Below are 19,731 nucleotides of genomic sequence, written 5' to 3'. Positions count from 1 at the left end.
AAATAATAATTGTTATTGTATTTATTGTTATTATTATTATTATTATGTTAAAATAAAAGAAAAATAATGTATTATTATTGTTGTTGTTGTTGTTGTTATCAAATTTTATTTTTTATAAACTTTATTATCCTACAGCCATCATTTGATTTTTTTTATTGACAAGCAACATAGAAATGCGCAAACAACATCACTTTTTAACAATGTACATGCTTTGATTTATTAAATGAGGAAATATATAATAATTAGGCCCACACGAAACCTGCGGATTTTCACAGATTTCCGCAAACTTTTAGCTCATTAAGTCTATATAATACTTGTGTAAATGTGTGTACAATTTATATTTATTCAGTATTTTAATTCACTTCAGTAACAGTAATGTGATATATTAATAGTAATATTAAAATGGTAATATGATTTGTTTACAGTACAGTTTGTAAAGTAATAGGTTCAGTCTTTTAGTAGGTACATTAAATGAGAGGCTTGCTCTGTTTACCAAATGAGTGGATCTAATTGGATTTGCACTGTAAACATTAAGTAAAAAATTTATTATTTTTAAATTTCGTATATTAAGTTTTTAGCTATGATACTCCTAAAAAAATCCACATAAATACGCAGATTTTATTTTACAAAATTCTCCACAGAAATAGCAACAAAAAAAAATTCTGCAGATTCGGTCTGGCCCTAATAGTAACCCAGAATATTCTACAATGACTGACAATAACATCTTATAAGCTAATAACCACACAATGCTCACTGCTGAATAAAATATGGATATTGCCACAAAACTACTGCATGCAGGTTTAGCAGGACCCACTCCTAAACACAAAAAACAAAACATACTGAAATAAAAGCAACAGAAAAAAAAAGAAAACCCATCACATCCAGCACTTTTTCATCCCGAGTAAGTGAGCGGGGAGGATTTGGTCTGAGCAAACTCAATATCCAACAGAAAAGGCACTGGGAACAAAGTGAATTATGGGAGCGAGGCTATCTCGGCATCCTTGACACGCCGACGCCAGGAAATAAATAAATGAAAAGAGATGAAATAAAATTGCCGGGGATCTCATATATAGTCTTTGAGGAGAGTCCACGGGGACGTCCAGCCACCTTTCCACCGTTCACCTTAAAGGGACAGTTCACATAAAAATGAACTTGAAAATTCTGTCATCGTTTATTCTCCCTTCATTTATTACAAACATCTTTTGTTTTTATTCTGCTAAAGAAAAAGAAAGATTTTTTGAATTAAGCTGAAAACCGGTAACCACTGACTTCAATAGTGTTTGTTTTTTCCTACCATGGAAGTCAATGGTTACAGGTTTTCAGCTTTCTTTAAAATACCTTGTTTAAAACCTTTATGAGTTTCTTTCTTCTGTTAAACACAAAAGAAGATATTTAGAAAAATGTTGGAAAACGGTAACCATTGACTTTCATAGTGTTTGTTTTCTTCTATTATGGAAGTCAATATTTACAGGTTTTCAGTTTTCTTTAAAATATCATCCTTTATGAGTTTCTTCTATTAAACACAAAAGACAATATTTTTTAAAAATGTTAAAAACAGGTAACCATTGACTTCCATGGTATTTGTTTTTCTTACTATGGAAGTCAATGGTTACAGGTTTTGAGCTTTCTTTAAAATGTCTTGTTTAAAAACTTTATGAGTTTCTTTCTTTTGTTAAACAAAAAAGAATATATTTTGAAAAATGTTGGAAACATGTAACCATTGACTTCCATGGTATTTGCTTTCCCTACTATGGAAGTCAATGGTTACATGTTTTAGCTTTCTTCAAAATGTCTTGCTTAAAACCTTTATGAGTTTCTTTTTTTTTTCTATTAAACACAAGAGAAGATATTTTGAAAAATGTTGGAAACCGGTAACCGTTGACTTCCATAGTACTTGTTTTCCCTATTATGGAAGTCAATGGTTACAGGTCTTCAAAATATCTTGTTTAAAACCTTTATGTGTTTCCTTCATCTGTTAAACACAAAAGAAGATATTTTGAGGCAGGTTCTGTCTGGGTCTGGTCATCTGTGGCGGCGTGCTGAAATTACCCATACTGGAAATGCTTTTGTCCCCTGATGATCGCTGGTCGCTCTGAGAATCTGACAGTCACTTCAGCTGACACCGGCCCATCACAACAATGCTTACTTATTCATGCTGGCTTCCAGGAACTACACGTGTGGTTTCGCATTGCAGGACCGAAGAGGAAATCTTGCTGTCACCGAGTCGCGATGCTCTGTCAAACATGTGCTTTTTTTATATTACCTTCTGATGGATCGATGCATTGACATTCAATCATGAGTCGGTGCCTTAAAGTGCCACGCTGACGGATATGCATGAATTATTTAAATGCCAAAGACCAAAGATGTGCATCTTGCCATATATTTTTACATGATTGTAAAACATAACTGTAATTTCAACTGTTAAAAAAGTGTTTTTGGCTTATTTAAGATTGTGAAGGGCATTATGGGATGTTGATCCCTGCTCTGTCCACGTTTCATGTTGAAAATTCAACTCTACAGATTAACTAAGTGACTTTTACTGACATTTTGGTAAATAATATAATGCATAAGACCCAATATATAGAGAAATAAGCATGCAAAATATCAGAAAATGTGCTGGCAGTTTATTACAAGGTGTTTGCAGTGTAATATACACTCACCGGCCACTTTATTAGGTACACATGTCCGTATGCTTGTTAGCGCAAATTTTCAATCAGCCATTCACATGGCAGCAACTCAATGACTTTAGGCATGCAGACATGGTCAAGACAAGCTACAGCAGTTCAAACCGAGCATCAGAATGGGAAGGTAAGGTGATTTAAGTCACTTTGAACATGGCATGGTTGTTGGTGCCAGACAGGCTGGTCTGAATATTTCAGAAACTGCTGATCTACTGGGATTTTCACACACAATCATCTCTAGGAACTACAGAAAAAGGTCCGAAAGAGAGAAAATATCCAGTGAGCGACAGTTCTGTGGGCGCAAATGCCTTGTTGATGCCAGAGGTCAGAGGAGATTGGCCAGACTGGTTCCAGCTGATAGAAAGGCAACAGTAACTCAAATAAGCACTCGCTACAACCAAGGTCTGCAGAAGAGCATCTCTGAACCAAGTGTGCCGCAAGCCTACGTTTGAGTGAAGGTTTCGGCCGTTAGATCACCCCCTGGGGGCTGGCTGCAGTACAAGTCAAAAAGCCCGCCTCCTCCGTGTTAATGAAGGAGACTTGAGCCCAAATAAAAAAAAATATTACACTTGCAATAAAATGTCCCGAAAGATAGTTCTGGTCGATTAAGGCACTGGTTATTGTGCTGAAATAGGTGCAGATCTTCATTTTTGTAAACAGTTTGTTTTTAGCAGTAATTTAATGCTGGGCGTGTCATTGTTACGGGTCCCGGCCGCGGAACTCGTAGGCAGATTAAAGTGCCTGAATTATCAGGTGAAACAAAATCACAAGAAAACTTCAGTGTCTTTCCTCAGGAGCAGCTTAGTAGCATCTGTTTATTAACAGTCATAGTATAGCAAACATATCTTCACAAATCATGTTTCATTTTATCAAACACACAGTTTTGTTCTCTTTTTTTACAACAATGAAGTCTTCAAATACTTATACACTCTGTACTCTCATTAACACATATACATATTATACCTTCTGTATATTTATCAGTAGCACACAGATTACACTTTAAATCCTTTGTCAATCATCTATTTCATTTTTCTTTCTTTGTAAATACCTCTGTATATAACCATTTACCATAAGACTACTAAACTCACTGAACAATCATGCGTCTGTTATTTGTATCATTTAAATTGTAACAGTTACACTTGACACCAATTACCAATGTTACTCTCTACTCTCATAAACTTTATACATTAACAAATATACCACTAATATATACAAATAATAAGTCACTTTCTGTTTAATTATCACATACTGAGTATAATACATATCATTTACTGGGAAGTCAGTTATAAACTCAGCCCAACTGTCATTTTACTGGTACTTTCATCTGAATCACTCCTTTCAATTAACAACTGTAAATATGCTATTCACTTTAAAAAAAACACATAGGAAATGTGTACTCACATGTTTTTACATGAATTATAATAAACATATTAACTTTTTTATGAAACATACCTGAATTATCAGGAGAAACAAAATCACACAAGAAAACTTCAGTGTCTTTCCTCAGGAGCAGCTTAGTAGCATCTGAAGTAAACACAACAAGTATCGCCATGGTAACCCACAGCGCATGCTTTCTCAACTGTTGATGTTAGTTTGTTTTAAACCCAGTCATTAGTAGTGATAATAAATGACTTTTACAGTATATACATAAATAAATAGATACATTAATGACAAAACAAACATTACTACTGTGGATACACAATGGTGTATCAGACACTCCCCAAAAAAGAAAAGATGGCTCCTGCCAGTATAATCTCTCATCATAACACCTTTTATCCTTAATCTTTTAGTACCCTATTGTCATAGGAGCTACCCAAAATGGAAATGTGACTTGTGGCGTAAGAAAGGAAAATGCTGTACTAATGCTAGGTATAAGGTAAGGTGTAGTCTGGTAGGATGGTAACCCCCAATGTGGTGTCTGATTCATCTCATAAGTCTCTAAAGTGTTTACTGTTGGGTATGACTGAATTTCTGGCTGACCTAGCATTTCATAAGTTAGTCTAGATGTGGGTCTTCTGTCACGTGTGGATCTTCGGACTTGGCTTGTTTGGTCAGTTTCCTCTGAACTCAAGGTAGGTATTTTAAAAGCGTCTTGCTTAGGTGTATTATCTTTGAATATCTGACTACATTCTTCTTCAACTTGTTCCTCTTCTTTTTCAGACTGTCCTGTCAATGTCTCTGTCCATGTCATTTGTCTTTCACAGGTAAGTTCATTTTCATTAGGAAGATTACAGGTAAGCCTTTCATTTTCTATAGGTTGTTCTCGAATCTCTGTCCATTTTCTTAGTCTTTCTTTTTCAGGTCGTTCACAAGATTGTTGTCGCAAAGGATGAGAGAAAGGTTTCTTGTTCTCTATAGGTTGTGTTCTCCAATGTGTTTTTCTTTCTCTTTCAGATTGTCGTTGTGGAGGATCACAGGTAGGTTCATCAGCTGGTTGGTTAATGATGAGTCTTTGGTTATTCTCTTGTGTTTGTTGTGCCCTCAACCAATAATAGTTCTCATCCTGATTCTCATCACTATCAGACTCAAAGGGTGATCTTTTCTCATCATTTTGTTTTGTTCGATTTCTTTTGGTTCTCTGTTTAGATACTTCCTCTGGAATTTCTACTGGTAAGTCATTAACTTGATGAAGCAGATTCCTGTGCAAAACTCTTGATTTTGAGCCGTCTATCTCTGCAACCACTCGGTAGACTGGTCCATCATTTATTTGCTCTTTGACAACGTATACAGTTTGCTCCCAATATGATCTCAATTTTCCAGGTCCACCTCTCTCATTTAGGTTTCTCACGAGTACTCTGTCACCAGGCTGTAAGATAACTCCTCTGGACTTTTTATCATAGTACAATTTTCCTCTCGCACTTGAGTTCTTACTGTTCTCTAAAGCGATTCTGTAAGCTTCTGTCATTCGCTTTGCCCACTGTTTAGCATATCCTCTTGGATCATCACTTTTCTCTTCGTTAGTCACTTTAAACACAAGATCAATGGGTAGTCGTGGGTGTCGTCCATAGAGTAAGTAAAACGGTGAGTATCCTGTCGCTTCATGTCGTGTGCAATTGTACGCATGCACAATCTGTGGTAAATGTTCCTTCCATTTTTCCTTTTCCTTCTCTGCCAGTGTTCTCATCATCTGGAGTAGTGTTCTGTTAAACCTCTCAGCCGGATTGCCCTGTGGGTGATAGGGAGAAGTTCTTGAATGGCTCATTCCTGACAGTTGTCGCAAGGTTTTGAAGAGGTCATTTTCAAATTCTCTACCCTGATCGTGATGTAGTTTAGTTGGAAATCCAAACCGGGGAATGAAGTCGTTGAAAATTCTTTCTGCTGCTGTTCTTCCAGACTTATTTTTAGTTGCATATGCCTGAGCAAATCTTGTGAAATGATCCACCAGGACTAGTATATATTCATAACCCCCTTTGCTACGTTCTAAATGGAGATAGTCTATTGATACTAATTCAAATGGGGAGCTAGTACTTATACTACCCATTGGAGCTCTTTCGGGTATTGCTGGCCTTTTCTGTTTGATGCAAGGACACTTTCGTGTAACATATATCTCAATGTCTTTCTTCATGAATGGCCAAAAGAATCTGTCTCTTGCTAGGTTTACAACTCTCTCTACCCCCACGTGACCCATGTCATTATGTAAGTGCTGGAATACTAACTGCTTGTATTGAGCTGGTAGAACGAATTGACGTCGTTGCTCAGTTCTCCTGTACAATAATCCATCATCCAGGTGTAGTCTTGACCATTCGTGCATAAGTTTTTTTACAGGTCCACTGGCTCTTTGCCTCATGTCATTAGTGAGACTTGCATTGGACTCTTTCATTCTAATAATCTCACCAATAGCTGAGTCCAGTCTCTGTGCCTTCCGTAGTTCATTATAACTTAGCTTTCCTAAGACTTCACCAGCATCATTCTCAAGTTGTTCTTCTTGAGCCTGGTTAAGAGCAGCGACCCAAGCAACATCCTTTTGTTCAGCAGCCTTAGTGCCCTCCCATGTGGTTTTGACTATCTCACTAGATAACTCTTCTGTGCACTCTGTGATGTACTGGTCAATGCTTAGTGGGCATCGGGAAAGAATGTCTGCATCCACATTCACCTTCCCAGGTCTGTACTTAATATCAAACCGGAAATCTGACAGTTCTCCAACCCATCTATACCCCACAGCGTTAAGTTTGGCAGTACTCATTATGTAGGTCAGAGGGTTGTTGTCTGTATAAACTGTGAAGTGTGGGGCATAAAATAAGTAGTCCCGAAACTTTTCACAGATTGCCCACTTAAGTGCAAGGAATTCAAGCTTCCCTGAATGGAGTCTGTAATTTCGTTCGGCCTGTGTCAATGTCCTTGATCCATATCCGATGACTCTCATTTTTCCAACTTGCCGTTGATAAAGTACCGCTCCAAGTCCCTTTTCTGAAGCATCTGTATGAAGTGTGAAAGGTAGGTCAAAATCAGGATATGCAAGGACAGGTGGAGTAGTCAAAGCTTCAACTAGTTTGCACAGGATCTTTTGATGTTCTTCCTTCCACTCAATAGGTGTTCGTGATGGTAGTTGAACATTCTTTTTTCCATCTGCCTTCGATTTTGTTTTAATAGGCTCTGTCCCGCGTTTTACTTGCAAAAGATCATATATTGGCTTGGCAATGCGAGAGAAATCCTGAACATAAGCTCTGTAGTAGCTGAGAAATCCTAAAATCCTTCTGACTTCTCCTACTGTGGTAGGTTTCTTTGCTTTTAAGGCTTGTACAGCGTCCAAATCTTTAGGGTCTATTTTGACTCCTTCAGTACTGACCAGTCGTCCAACATATCTTACTTCTTTTCTGAACATTTCGCACTTGGTTGGTCTTAGCTTAACTCCATGTCTCTGTAAAGCTTGCAACACCTTCCGTAGTCCTTCCACATGTTCTTCAAAAGTTTTTGCGTAGCATAAGATATCATCAAGGTATGGGATACAACATTCATCACGCAGTGAGTCCAGCATCTCTTCCATACTTCGTTGAAAGGCAGCAGGTGCATTAGTTAAGCCAAACGGAATGCGTACCCACTCATAAAGGCCCCAAGGAGTAATGAAAGCAGTCAGATGTCGTGATCCCTCTGCAATAAAGCCTTGGTGATAAGCTTTTCCTTGATCTAAAATTGAGAACCAGCTGTACCCTCCCAACGTGTCAGTGAGGTCTTGAATGCGAGGCAGAGGATGCCTGTCAGGAACAGTTTTCTTGTTAAGTAATCTATAATCAACACAAAGTCTAAGTGTTCCATCTTTCTTTCTGACGCAAACTACCGGTGCAGAGTATGGGGACTTTGACTTCACAATCCAACCTCTGGCCAAGAGATCTTGGATGTACTCTTTAACTTCTTTATGTAGCGGCTTAGGAACTGAGCAGTATGCTCTCTGGACAGGAATGTTGTCAATCAGATTGATAGGCATCTGCAAACTTGGGACACAACCCACATCTTCGTCATTGCGTGCAAAAGCCCCAGACTCTTCGTATAACATTCTCTTTGCTATCCTTTGTTGCTTCTCAGTTAAGTGACTTAAATCTACAGATGGGTCCCAATGATCTGATACTGTTATATTTTTGCTGTCAGTTCCTCCTTGTATCTCTGCACTGTCAACTCTTACATGGACTGGTTCTGTTATTTGGTCGGTTTCCACAATTTTTTTAATGGGCTGTATACTACCGATTGTCATTCGTCGTGGTAATGTAATGTCATAACTGGTATGGTTTCCTATTGGAATGTTAATGAATGGCCTTTGTCTCCCACAGACTTCCAGTAATCCATCTCCAATGTCAAGTCGTTCAAGCTGTTGGTTGTCTACATTAGACTCAAACAAGATGGTAGGCTCTAACAAGTCAAAATCCACAGGTATTTGACATTTTACATGTGCCAGTTGACCCGAAGGAATAACAACATCCTGACATCCAACTTTGACTATGGTCTCAGTGTCACAAGATGGCTTTTGTGTTTGTATAAAATTTACGATTACTTCAGCCTGTTCATCTCCAATCTCCATGGCTCCCATTAGCAGAGTAGCAATTGTTGTAAGAACATTTGGACCATTTGTCTGTCCTTTGACCAACTGTTCAATGACATTAAATCCCAGGAGAGGTCGCTCAAGGGCCATTTTACCCACCAGGAAAGGAACTTGAACTGCTAACTGTGGGTCACTGTTACCAGGAAGGTTTACTGTAGCCTCAACCCACCCATCAAATGGCAATACATCTCCATTAACAGCCAAGACGTGGAGAGGTTTGGACCCCATTATGTCGCTCAGAGGTCGCAAGTGCTGATCGGGTAAGTAAGTTCTTTTCCAGGCTTGATCAATAATACTGACTTGAGCGCCTGTGTCAAGAAGGGCAGATACAGCATAACCATTGATGTTGCACTTTAACAAACATTTGCTTCCAATTAATTCTGCAACTCTGTTCTGTGATGAGTTTGTCTTTCTAGACATGTTAGAGCAGGCTGCACTGTTTGCATTGGCTTCACAAGCTTCACTCTCGGGTGACCTTTCTCCAGTTGATGATCTAAGCTCAGCAGACTGGTACATATTCCTGGTACCCCTTGTCCTTTTACCACAACCAATAGCCCTGTGCCCCTTTTCTCCACAGATAAAGCAATGATTGCATGAGCTGTTATTCTCCTGTATACACGTTGGGCACCCATATGGCCCTCCTCTTCTCACTGACATTGGTCTGTGTATAACATGTGAGCCAACTCCCATTTGTACAGAGCAGTGACATGGTTCTTTAGCTTGTGTCAATTTGTCGATTGTACTTTTTAAAGCTTCTACTTGAGCGCTCAGTTCTTGTATGGTCTTTGTCTTGCTTTTTTTCTGCATTTTTGAATTTGATTCACTCTCGTTGGACTCTGAGTCAATTTGTGCACTATGAGCTTGAGTATGTCTTCGTTGTATGACTTGACCTAATCGTCGTTGGCGTTCATTTTCCTCGCTTGAGATTTTTGTTACTTGTTTCAGCAGTGCTTCATCAGTTACTGTGTGATCTGTGAGCAAAGGTTTCAATTCACTTCTGATGTCATTGTACTTGGGAAGAAAGCCCTGATGAATGGTACGCAGGAACACATTCTGAACTGTTCGTGGTTCATATTCAATGTGTGTTTTGCTCTGTTTGGATGTAAAAATTACTTTTTGTTTTAGGCCAATTACACGATATAAAAACTGTTGTGGAGTTTCATGTTCTCGTTGTCTTGTACTCATTAATTCCTGAAAGAGCTCACTACTGCCTTTTTCACTTAAATGTGATTGTATGAAACTTTTTAGCTCTGGTACAGTTAGATCATCTTTATTGATGAGCATTTCCTTGAATTGTCCCGATTTAACTATCCGCAGAACAGCCTGAATAATTTCACTCTCTGAGTAATTCATCTTGATGCCTTCATCAATTTGTTTGCATAGGTTATTATAGCCGATGTCTGAAGTACTATCACCTATCTGACCACCATGTATCTTGAACTCTTTATGTGGTAGATATGGAAAGTCTCTTGGACACATTATGCTTTCTCTCTGCTGTTGTGGTAAGTATTCAGGATAAGCAAACTGTCTTGTAGTTGGTGTCGTTTTCTGTTCTGTCTGTGTAATCTTGTACTCTGACAGTTTTTTTCCTAACTCCTCATAACTAGTGAGCAGTTTCTGAAATTCATTTAACTGTGAGTGTTTTATTGTTACAGTAGAATCTGTGCGTCTGTGTATAGGAGATGCCTGTGTATGTGCATCAAATTCATGTTCAATAAAAACAGATGGATCACTAGCAGTATTGTTCACACAACTCTCACTCAACTCATTAATCATGTCTCTTAATGTTAGTAATTGTGCAAATCCTTCATCTTCCAGTTTAAGTAAACTGTCACTCTGCATATAAGAAATGATGAAATTCAAACAGCTTTCCTCATCATCCTTGGCTATGGTAGGTGGAATCAAACCTGCAACCGAAGTAATGCTGTCAGCAATATACCCCTGTTCATGCACATTCAACTTGTGTAGGCTCTTCTTTATTTTCCAGACGAGTCTTTTCCTCTCGTCCGCCATCTTGTCCAGCTTCAGACTTTCTCACGACCCTCTAGTGATGCGCCGCCTTCCTCTATGCTTGGTCCCTTTTGGCTCTCTTTGGACGTCAGCAGCTGCCTCAAGTCGCCCGCAATCTTGTCGTCGTCTCGTCACCGTGAAGTCTGGATCCCAGCACTAGCCTTACACTCTGGATATTAATCTCGGTGGAACCTCCATGAATCTGTTACGGGTCCCGGCCGCGGAACTCGTAGGCAGATTAAAGTGCCTGAATTATCAGGTGAAACAAAATCACAAGAAAACTTCAGTGTCTTTCCTCAGGAGCAGCTTAGTAGCATCTGTTTATTAACAGTCATAGTATAGCAAACATATCTTCACAAATCATGTTTCATTTTATCAAACACACAGTTTTGTTCTCTTTTTTTACAACAATGAAGTCTTCAAATACTTATACACTCTGTACTCTCATTAACACATATACATATTATACCTTCTGTATATTTATCAGTAGCACACAGATTACACTTTAAATCCTTTGTCAATCATCTATTTCATTTTTCTTTCTTTGTAAATACCTCTGTATATAACCATTTACCATAAGACTACTAAACTCACTGAACAATCATGCGTCTGTTATTTGTATCATTTAAATTGTAACAGTTACACTTGACACCAATTACCAATGTTACTCTCTACTCTCATAAACTTTATACATTAACAAATATACCACTAATATATACAAATAATAAGTCACTTTCTGTTTAATTATCACATACTGAGTATAATACATATCATTTACTGGGAAGTCAGTTATAAACTCAGCCCAACTGTCATTTTACTGGTACTTTCATCTGAATCACTCCTTTCAATTAACAACTGTAAATATGCTATTCACTTTAAAAAAAACACATAGGAAATGTGTACTCACATGTTTTTACATGAATTATAATAAACATATTAACTTTTTTATGAAACATACCTGAATTATCAGGAGAAACAAAATCACACAAGAAAACTTCAGTGTCTTTCCTCAGGAGCAGCTTAGTAGCATCTGAAGTAAACACAACAAGTATCGCCATGGTAACCCACAGCGCATGCTTTCTCAACTGTTGATGTTAGTTTGTTTTAAACCCAGTCATTAGTAGTGATAATAAATGACTTTTACAGTATATACATAAATAAATAGATACATTAATGACAAAACAAACATTACTACTGTGGATACACAATGGTGTATCACATCATCGTGATTGACAGCTGTGATTGACAGTTTCTCAAAGCGCGGCGTCTGAGCTTCGGCAGGAGACTGAAGTAGACTGAAATGTTATTATTCGATTTCTGTGTTATTTTACCATGACAAAATGAGTTCAGCAGTAAACTATAGTTTCTGACATACATGATCCTGGTGGAACTCTGTTTATTCGCTAAGTTCAGGGCTTTTTTCGGGCTTTATTAGTTTGCTGATACACGCCTAGCCACCCAGATAGCAAAACACAGTTCCGGCTAGATTCTCGCCTGCCGGAGACTTATCTCTTAGAGCTCAGACTGACTAATGTTACCTCTGCTGGACCTACTCCGGATGCCTGGACTCACTGCCCGATTCCAGTCCGAGTCAATCGAGCCAGATGCGGCGGCCGAGCGAGCAGGCGCTGCCGCATGCGAGCCGGAATCAGCCCGCGACGCCGCGAGTAAGTTATGCGCTGCGGCCTGGAGCTGGCGCGATTGAATATATAAAACCCTCATATTTGTTAACGTTATTACATCCATTTGTGTTGATATGACAGCAAACGCATGCTGAGAAGTTCGGGGGCGTAGTTGATTTTACATAAAGCGTTTGATTGGAAGCTCGACTCTGCTCATTTTCGCGGCTCCTCCTCTGGCTCCATCAGACAATCCTTCTGCGCATGTCTGGCTCCAATTTCAGCAGTCTTTTGCGACAGTTTGTGCCCGTCAAGCAGGCGTTTTGCCCTCAAGGCGTTCAATGGGAAAAAGGGCTGTCGCGTCGTCCATATTTTTTACAGTCATTGCTCTGAACACACAACACGTCCAACCTTGAGGCGGATGGGCTACAGCAGCAGAAGACCACACTGGATGCCACTCCTGTCAGCTACGAACTGGAAACTGAGGCTATAATTCACACAGGCTCAGCTAAATTGGACAATAGAAGATTGGAGAGACGTTGCCTGCTCTGATGAGTCTCCATTTCTGCTGCCATATTCGAATGGTCGAATCAGAATTTGGCGTCAACAACATGAAAGCATGTATCCATCCTGCCTTGTATCAACGATTCAGGCTGCTGGTGGTGGTGTAATGGTGTCCGGGATATTTTCTTGGCACACTTTGGGCCCATTAGCACCAATTGAGCATCGTGTCAACGCCACAGCCTACCTGAGTATTGCTGGTGACCATGTCCATCCCTTTATGACCAGAGTGTACCGATCTTCTGATGGCTACTTCCAGCAGGATGTCATAAAGCATGTCAGACTGGTTTCCTGAACATGACAATGAGTTCACAGTACTCAAATAGCCTCCACAGTCACAAGATCTCAATCCAATAAAGCACCTTTGGGATGTGGTGCAAGAGGAGATTTGCGTTATGGATGTGCAGCCAAAAGATCTGCATCATGTGTGATGTTATCATGTCAATATGGAGTACAATCTCTGATGAATATTCCCAGTACCTTGTTAAATGGCATAAAGGTTTAAGGCAGTTGTGAAGGCTAAAGTGGTCCAACCAGGTACTAATAAAGTGTACCTAATAAAGTGGCCGGTGAGTGTACAACACCAACCCAGACAATATATCAATCGAGCTATTAAAAATGTTCATAAAGCTCACTATTTCAAACATTTCAAGGTTAAAAGTTGTAAGAAAGATCGAGGTCCCATAGTGCAATTCAAAACCCCCGTATATATATTATTTTGACGCATCCAATCAACCGTTTTAAATGTAAAGTTTTATTAAATTCAATTTTATTCCCTCAATACAGCTGTTGAGTACACAGTATTGCATTTTCTTACATTATTAGAAATAGAAATGCACCAATAACCAAACAGTGTACAGAAAATCACGACAGCATCAGAGACGCAATAATACAGACACATAAAAGAAGTCTGGGTGTTGTGCAGTTGTGTGAGGACTGAAGGAGTTTAATGTTCAGTGAAGCACCGCTGCTGCTGCTTCAGACGGCAGTAATTGGACAAGTTACAACATAAAAAACCCATGAACACTGAAACATTATGTGCTGAAACGTGGCGGCGGACAGATGGAACTGTAGTTACATCACAGCCTACATTTTACCTTTTAATAACCAAGATAGAGTTTGAGAGAGATGTAAAAGTTCTAGTGAAGTCCAGTTATAAATGTTTGCACTTAAGGTTCTAGCAAATGTGATTGACATAAGATTTATATAACCTGTTGCAGTTTTTATTGACATTAACATTTAATTTTAGGCCCAATCCCAATTATATTTTTGTACCACCACCCCTTCCCCTTGCCCCATTGAAATATAGTGTGAAGGGGAAGGCTTTAAAATGTACCCCTAAGAAATGGGACGGCACTACAACATCTGCACTTGTCATCATAGGTCATCACGAGCTCTTGCTTCATATGAGATTGACGAGGCCGACTGCCAGTGGCGGACAGGCCATCAGGCAGACCGGGCAGTTTCCTGCTGGGCTGATGTAATTTTTGGGTCGGGTTAATCATCTTCTTATGATCTGATCAGCCCATAAAACACTTAGCTGATGGTCATTTTTTTCTGCTTAATTAATTGACGATGCTTTGATCTGTGACGCTCTGAAAGTCAGTTGTTTCATTTTAGGACAGACCGGCCCATAATCTGCAGCCCGTAGGTTCTTTCCTTATTGACATTGGGCTGACCCAATCACAAACTTCCATTTTGGGCTCTGTGTAAGCGTGCAACCTTGGTGTGTATTTGTCAAAATAGTCAAGTCTGTTTCTTGCCCCACGCGTGCGTATGGAGAGCAGAAGTTGGTTCCATAGTTATGTTTAATTTTAATTGACAAAATAGTTCTTAGAGGCTTTCATTTCAAAACACCTTAGCGACTACCCAAAACACCTTAGCAACGAGTGAATATCATAGTAGCTATCTACCGAAAACCAAATACCATCATGTCTCCACTTCACTTCCTAATCTGCAATTGCCTCTCTGGATACCACTAACTGTACTCAAAAAAATAAATAATAAAAAAAACATTTACTAAAATTTTACTAAAAAATATAAAAAAAAATTTTTAAATATATATTATATAAAAAAAAATACTTTCCTTCTTAGACTGTACAGACCTGACTCTTGCTTATAGCACTTATTCATTGTTGCTCTTATAGTTGTATAAATTGCTTCCTTGTCCTCATTTGTAAGTCGCTTTGGATAAAAGCGTCAGCTAAATGACTAAATGTAAATGTAAATGTAAATGTAAATGTGACCAATAAAACACATTGATAACCACAGTTCCCAAGCAACCAACCAGAACACCCTAGCAACCACAAAAGAGCATAGCAACTAAAGAATCTGGAAAAATTGGCAACATTCACATTAAAAGCTAAACTGTCAGACCAACACAGACATCCTAGTGAAGAGTTGCACAGTAAATACGGCATTTTCTTCAGTTTTATTACCTTCTTTTTTTTTTTTAAGTTCCGTTTTTTAATTGTTTATTACTTTGTTTTATTGCTTTCCAGATAGAAATTTTAGTCTACTTTTTATCCACATTTAAGTTATTGTTTTCAACCCAGGGTCATTCTGAAAATGTGTCTTTATATACAGTTGAAGTCAGAATTATTAGTAATTATTAATTCTGACTTCAACTGTACATTTCTGGAGCTTTCGCGAATCCACCAGAGGCCGCTGTGTACGCTTTTTCAGATCTTAAATTTCTCTCACGAGTGCCATTCCCTGACTGACTGACTGACCGACTGACTGACTGACTGACTGACTGACTGACCAACTGACTGACTGACTGACCGACTGACCGACTGATCTACTCTCCCACCAAAACCCAACCAGTTGTGTTCTCTAAGGGCCGACTGATCAGCGCCTACCCACTTCTCTCAACCTAACCAACAAATTTAGAAAGCAATTCAGAAAAAGACAAGGCCTTGTCTGCTTTTTACCACATTTTACCACATTCTCACCCTGTTATTTACTTGTTTATTTAAATTTTTGCCTTTTGTTTTTGTCTTACCTGCTTTCTGGAACCATTTCTAACCAGACTCAAACCCCGTTGTCGTGGTCAACTCCTCTCTGCATCTCAAGTCCACCGACGTACATGGTGAGCTACTGGTCAAACTGGTAACAGCCAGAAAGCCAACCATATGGAAGTAGGCAGTCAGCTGGTAGCATGAAAAGGAACGGCGTCATATACCGCCCTGTATAATTCATTTAAAAAATGAAATGCTGCCATATTTACTTCTGGTTACATAATTTGCGATCTCCGGAAATTTATATAGGGCTACATTTTCAGAATGAGCTTATGTTAATTGTTTTAACTGAGAAATAATTGGAATAGTTTTTGTTTCAGAATAATCTGAATACTTTAAAACCCACCAAAAAAAAACCTTATTAACCATCTACTGGTGTCATAATAACCAAATACCATCATGTTAGTGACCAAAAACACTTTAGCAACCACTGTTCCCTAGCAACCAACCTGAACACCCTAGCAACCTCACAAAAACAGCATAGCAACCAAAAAAATCTGGAAAACTTGCCACATTCACATTAAAAGCTAAACCGTCAGACCAACTTAGACATCCTAGTGGAGCATTTCGCATTAAAAGCTACATGTTCTTCAGAAAATGTCATGTCTTTTCATACATGTCGTCTGTGAAATCAAATGTTTCTAGGCTTAGTTAAAGAAAGAGGCTCAAGGTTGCCTGTGTACTCCAAGCGCTTCTACACTACAGTCATAACGGGCGTTTGACAGTGTTTGCCAGAGAGCATCTGCATCTCTCGCTTTCACTCTGCTATTTTCTGCCTCTTCCTGTATGTCTCAATCTGTAAATTGATTTCTCTGTAAATCATCTGCTTCAGACACAATATGATCCAAGATTACTTAGAAATGACCATAATATCTCCTGCGGCCTCAGAAGCACAGGAAGACGAGAGCTTTCAGCAGAGCATGCATACGTAATTGCATTGTTATCTACTGATTTCTAGAGGATGTATAAGCTCGTTTGAAGTTTGGATGCTTCTACTAGCAAAGTATTTTGCGGACAGATAGAAAGAAAACACACAACGATATGTTTGGAGACAAGGGTACAGCACACCAACATCAAAACCTCATTCATTCATTTTCCTTTAGCTTAGTCTCTTTATTCATCAGGGGTCGCCACCGCGGAATGAACCACCAACTTATCCAGCATATGTTTTACACGGCGGATGCCCTTCCAGCTGCAACCCAGTACTGGGAAACATCCATACATACTTGTTCACACACAACAGACAGTGTTTTTCTATTGGTGTGACTCAGAAGAAAATCAGAAGACATTTTCTGTGTTTACACTAACCGGCCACTTTATTAGGTACACCTGTCCAACTGCTCGTTAACGCAAATTTTTAATCAGCCAATTACATGGCAGCAACTCAATGCATTTAGGCATGTAGACATGGTCAAGACATTCTGCTGCATCTTAAAGCGAGCATCAGAATGGGGAAGAAAGGGGATTTAAGTGACTTTGAACGTGGCATGGTTGTTGGTGCCAGACGGGCTGATCTTAGTATTTCAGAAAATGCTGGTCTACTGGGATTTTCACGCACAACCATCTCTAGGGTTTACAGAGAATGGTCTGAAAATGAGAAAACATCCAGTGAGTGGCAGTCCCGTTGAATGGAGAATGGCCAGACTGGTTCCAGCTGATAGAAAGGCAACAGTAACTCAAATAAGCACTCAGTACAACCAAGTGTGTGTGTGTGTATGTGTGTGTGTGTCTATGTGGTTGTGTGCATGCATGCATACGTGTGTGTGTGTGTGAGAGAGAGAGAGTGCATACATGTGTGCATTCATGTGTGTGTGTGTGTGTGTGTGTGTGTGTGTGTGTGTGTGTGTGTCTATGTGGTATGTGTGTGTGTGAGAGAGTAATAGGAATCCAGCGCCCCGGGTGTAAGTTGGCCTTTACAGTGACCCGAGTGCCGCTTTAACGGTCAGGAAACATCTGAGCTCCAAAAATCCTTCATCTTCAGCTTCAGCTGTGAAGAGAAACCTTACATGCTCTCTTTCAGGTCAGGTGCTAGAGACAAACACTCACAATCAAACACACCGGCACATCACACCGCATTCAAGAGCTGCTTTTACAGGGTCAGGAAATGCTAAACTACATTTCCTGAGTTGTTAACCAAGGTGTTTGACTTCCACATGCTAGAAAACAAGCGCGGCATGCATTTGTTTTAATTGTACACTTTAAAAATGTCAGTTGATCTGTTTGCGTATTTTGTGATTCACAAGTGATTTGGGTTTATTTACGGTTGTGAATTGCATTATGGGATGTTAATCTCTGCTCTGTACACTTTTGATGCTGAAAATTTAACTTCTAGAGTTTAACAAAGTGACTTTTATTGACATTAAAGCAGTTTGAAATAATAATATGATGTAATATAAAGAGAAATAAGACAGTAAAATAACAATAACTAATATTAATATTAATAACTAATACAAGGTTTTTGTAGCGTAATTTACAGCACCAATCAAGAAAATATAGTTTTAAACTATTAAAAATTTTCATAAAAGTCACTTTTTCGAACTTTTCAAGGTTAAAATGTGTTGGAAGCAAGAGCAAGGTCCCATAATGCAATTCATAAGATTAATAAATCAATTTCAAATAAAAACATGAATCACAAAATACAGAAAACCACTAATTTACAGCAATTTGTTTTAACATATTTTCTCCTTCTCTGATAGACAAGTCAATGGCTCATAATTATTTATTGTTGTTATCCAATGAGAAGATGCCGTGCTTAATTATTCATGAGATTTGGCATACCCACAGCTAAAGTAGTTCCGGCAGGTTTTGAGTGCATTACAGCTCTATCTGTCACTATGCCAACTGATTAAAGTTATTACACAGTAATAATAATCTAATCTAATCAGGCATTCAATAATGACGTTCACTAGCAATTTCAGAATTAAAATATTAATCACAGGAATCATACGATGCAAAAATGTCCTTTTCATGTATCCCAGGCATGAAATTTTATTTGAAATGGTCAAAAGAAGGAAAAAAAGAGTTGCACAACTGAGGGTGTAATTGGATTTGGACGTCTCAAAGCAAGAACATCTGCTTGGTGCATTTATAAACCTGACTTTTAGGTTGGTTTTGAACAAGAACTATAAAATATGTTTAACAAAAAATAAATATAAATAAATAAAAATATATTTTTTATTATAAAAATAATCATTTTTATTATAATAAAAATAATAAAAATTAAAGCTTCTAATAGAAAATATGTCAAAGTGGAAGATGAAATATTATTTTTATAAATTTGGTTTAAAAACTGGATAAAAAATAATACATATGTTATTTATAATAACAATACTAATGTCAATTTAGCAAAGAAATAGCTAGTAATAGCAATAGCAAAGAAAAACTATTAAATTTGACTTAAATAAAAACATATAATTAAACAAAAAAATGTAAAAAAAACTGAATATATATTTTTCATTTATTTTGTTAAAATTAAAAAAGAAACAAATAATAAATAAAGAATATCATCTATTAATCAACACATAGGTAGGTAAGATGGTATATTGAGTATTAAAAATACAACAAGATTAACATTTACACCTACAAGTTTTACACTTACAATTTACACTTACAAGGCTCTCACGATCACCAGCGATCTAACCACCAGAGATCGTGGAAAACATTCACACTCACATAAGACTACAAATCTGCTGGTAAATGGACTATAAGACCCAGTTATGCACCACACACACAACTGGTTCCTGATCCTGACTGATACAACCACACAGCTGATGCTGCTCAAGTACTGATTACTGATTACAGTACACACA

At 38.3% G+C, this 19,731-nt stretch overlaps 1 protein-coding gene and 1 long non-coding RNA gene across 3 annotated transcripts in view; both read right to left on the bottom strand.

Moving 5' to 3' along the window:
- Positions 1-19,731, bottom strand: part of gpc6a (glypican 6a) — a 344,985-nt gene that overhangs the window by 235,901 nt on the left and 89,353 nt on the right.
- On the bottom strand, positions 1,828-18,215 carry LOC147846643 (uncharacterized). The gene is made up of 3 exons (XR_015476099.1): positions 15,707-18,215; positions 13,487-15,669; positions 1,828-2,655 (listed from the first exon to the last, which is right to left on the bottom strand). It is a non-coding gene; the product is annotated as an uncharacterized LOC147846643 (long non-coding RNA).

The sequence above is a fragment of the Danio rerio genome, chromosome 1 (assembly GCF_052040795.2).
Source record: "Danio rerio strain M-AB ecotype USA chromosome 1, GRCz13ab, whole genome shotgun sequence".
Classification (NCBI taxonomy): domain Eukaryota; kingdom Metazoa; phylum Chordata; class Actinopteri; order Cypriniformes; family Danionidae; genus Danio; species Danio rerio.
The sequence above is the reverse complement of the archived record's forward strand: the minus strand, read 5'-3'. Positions and strand labels throughout refer to the sequence as shown.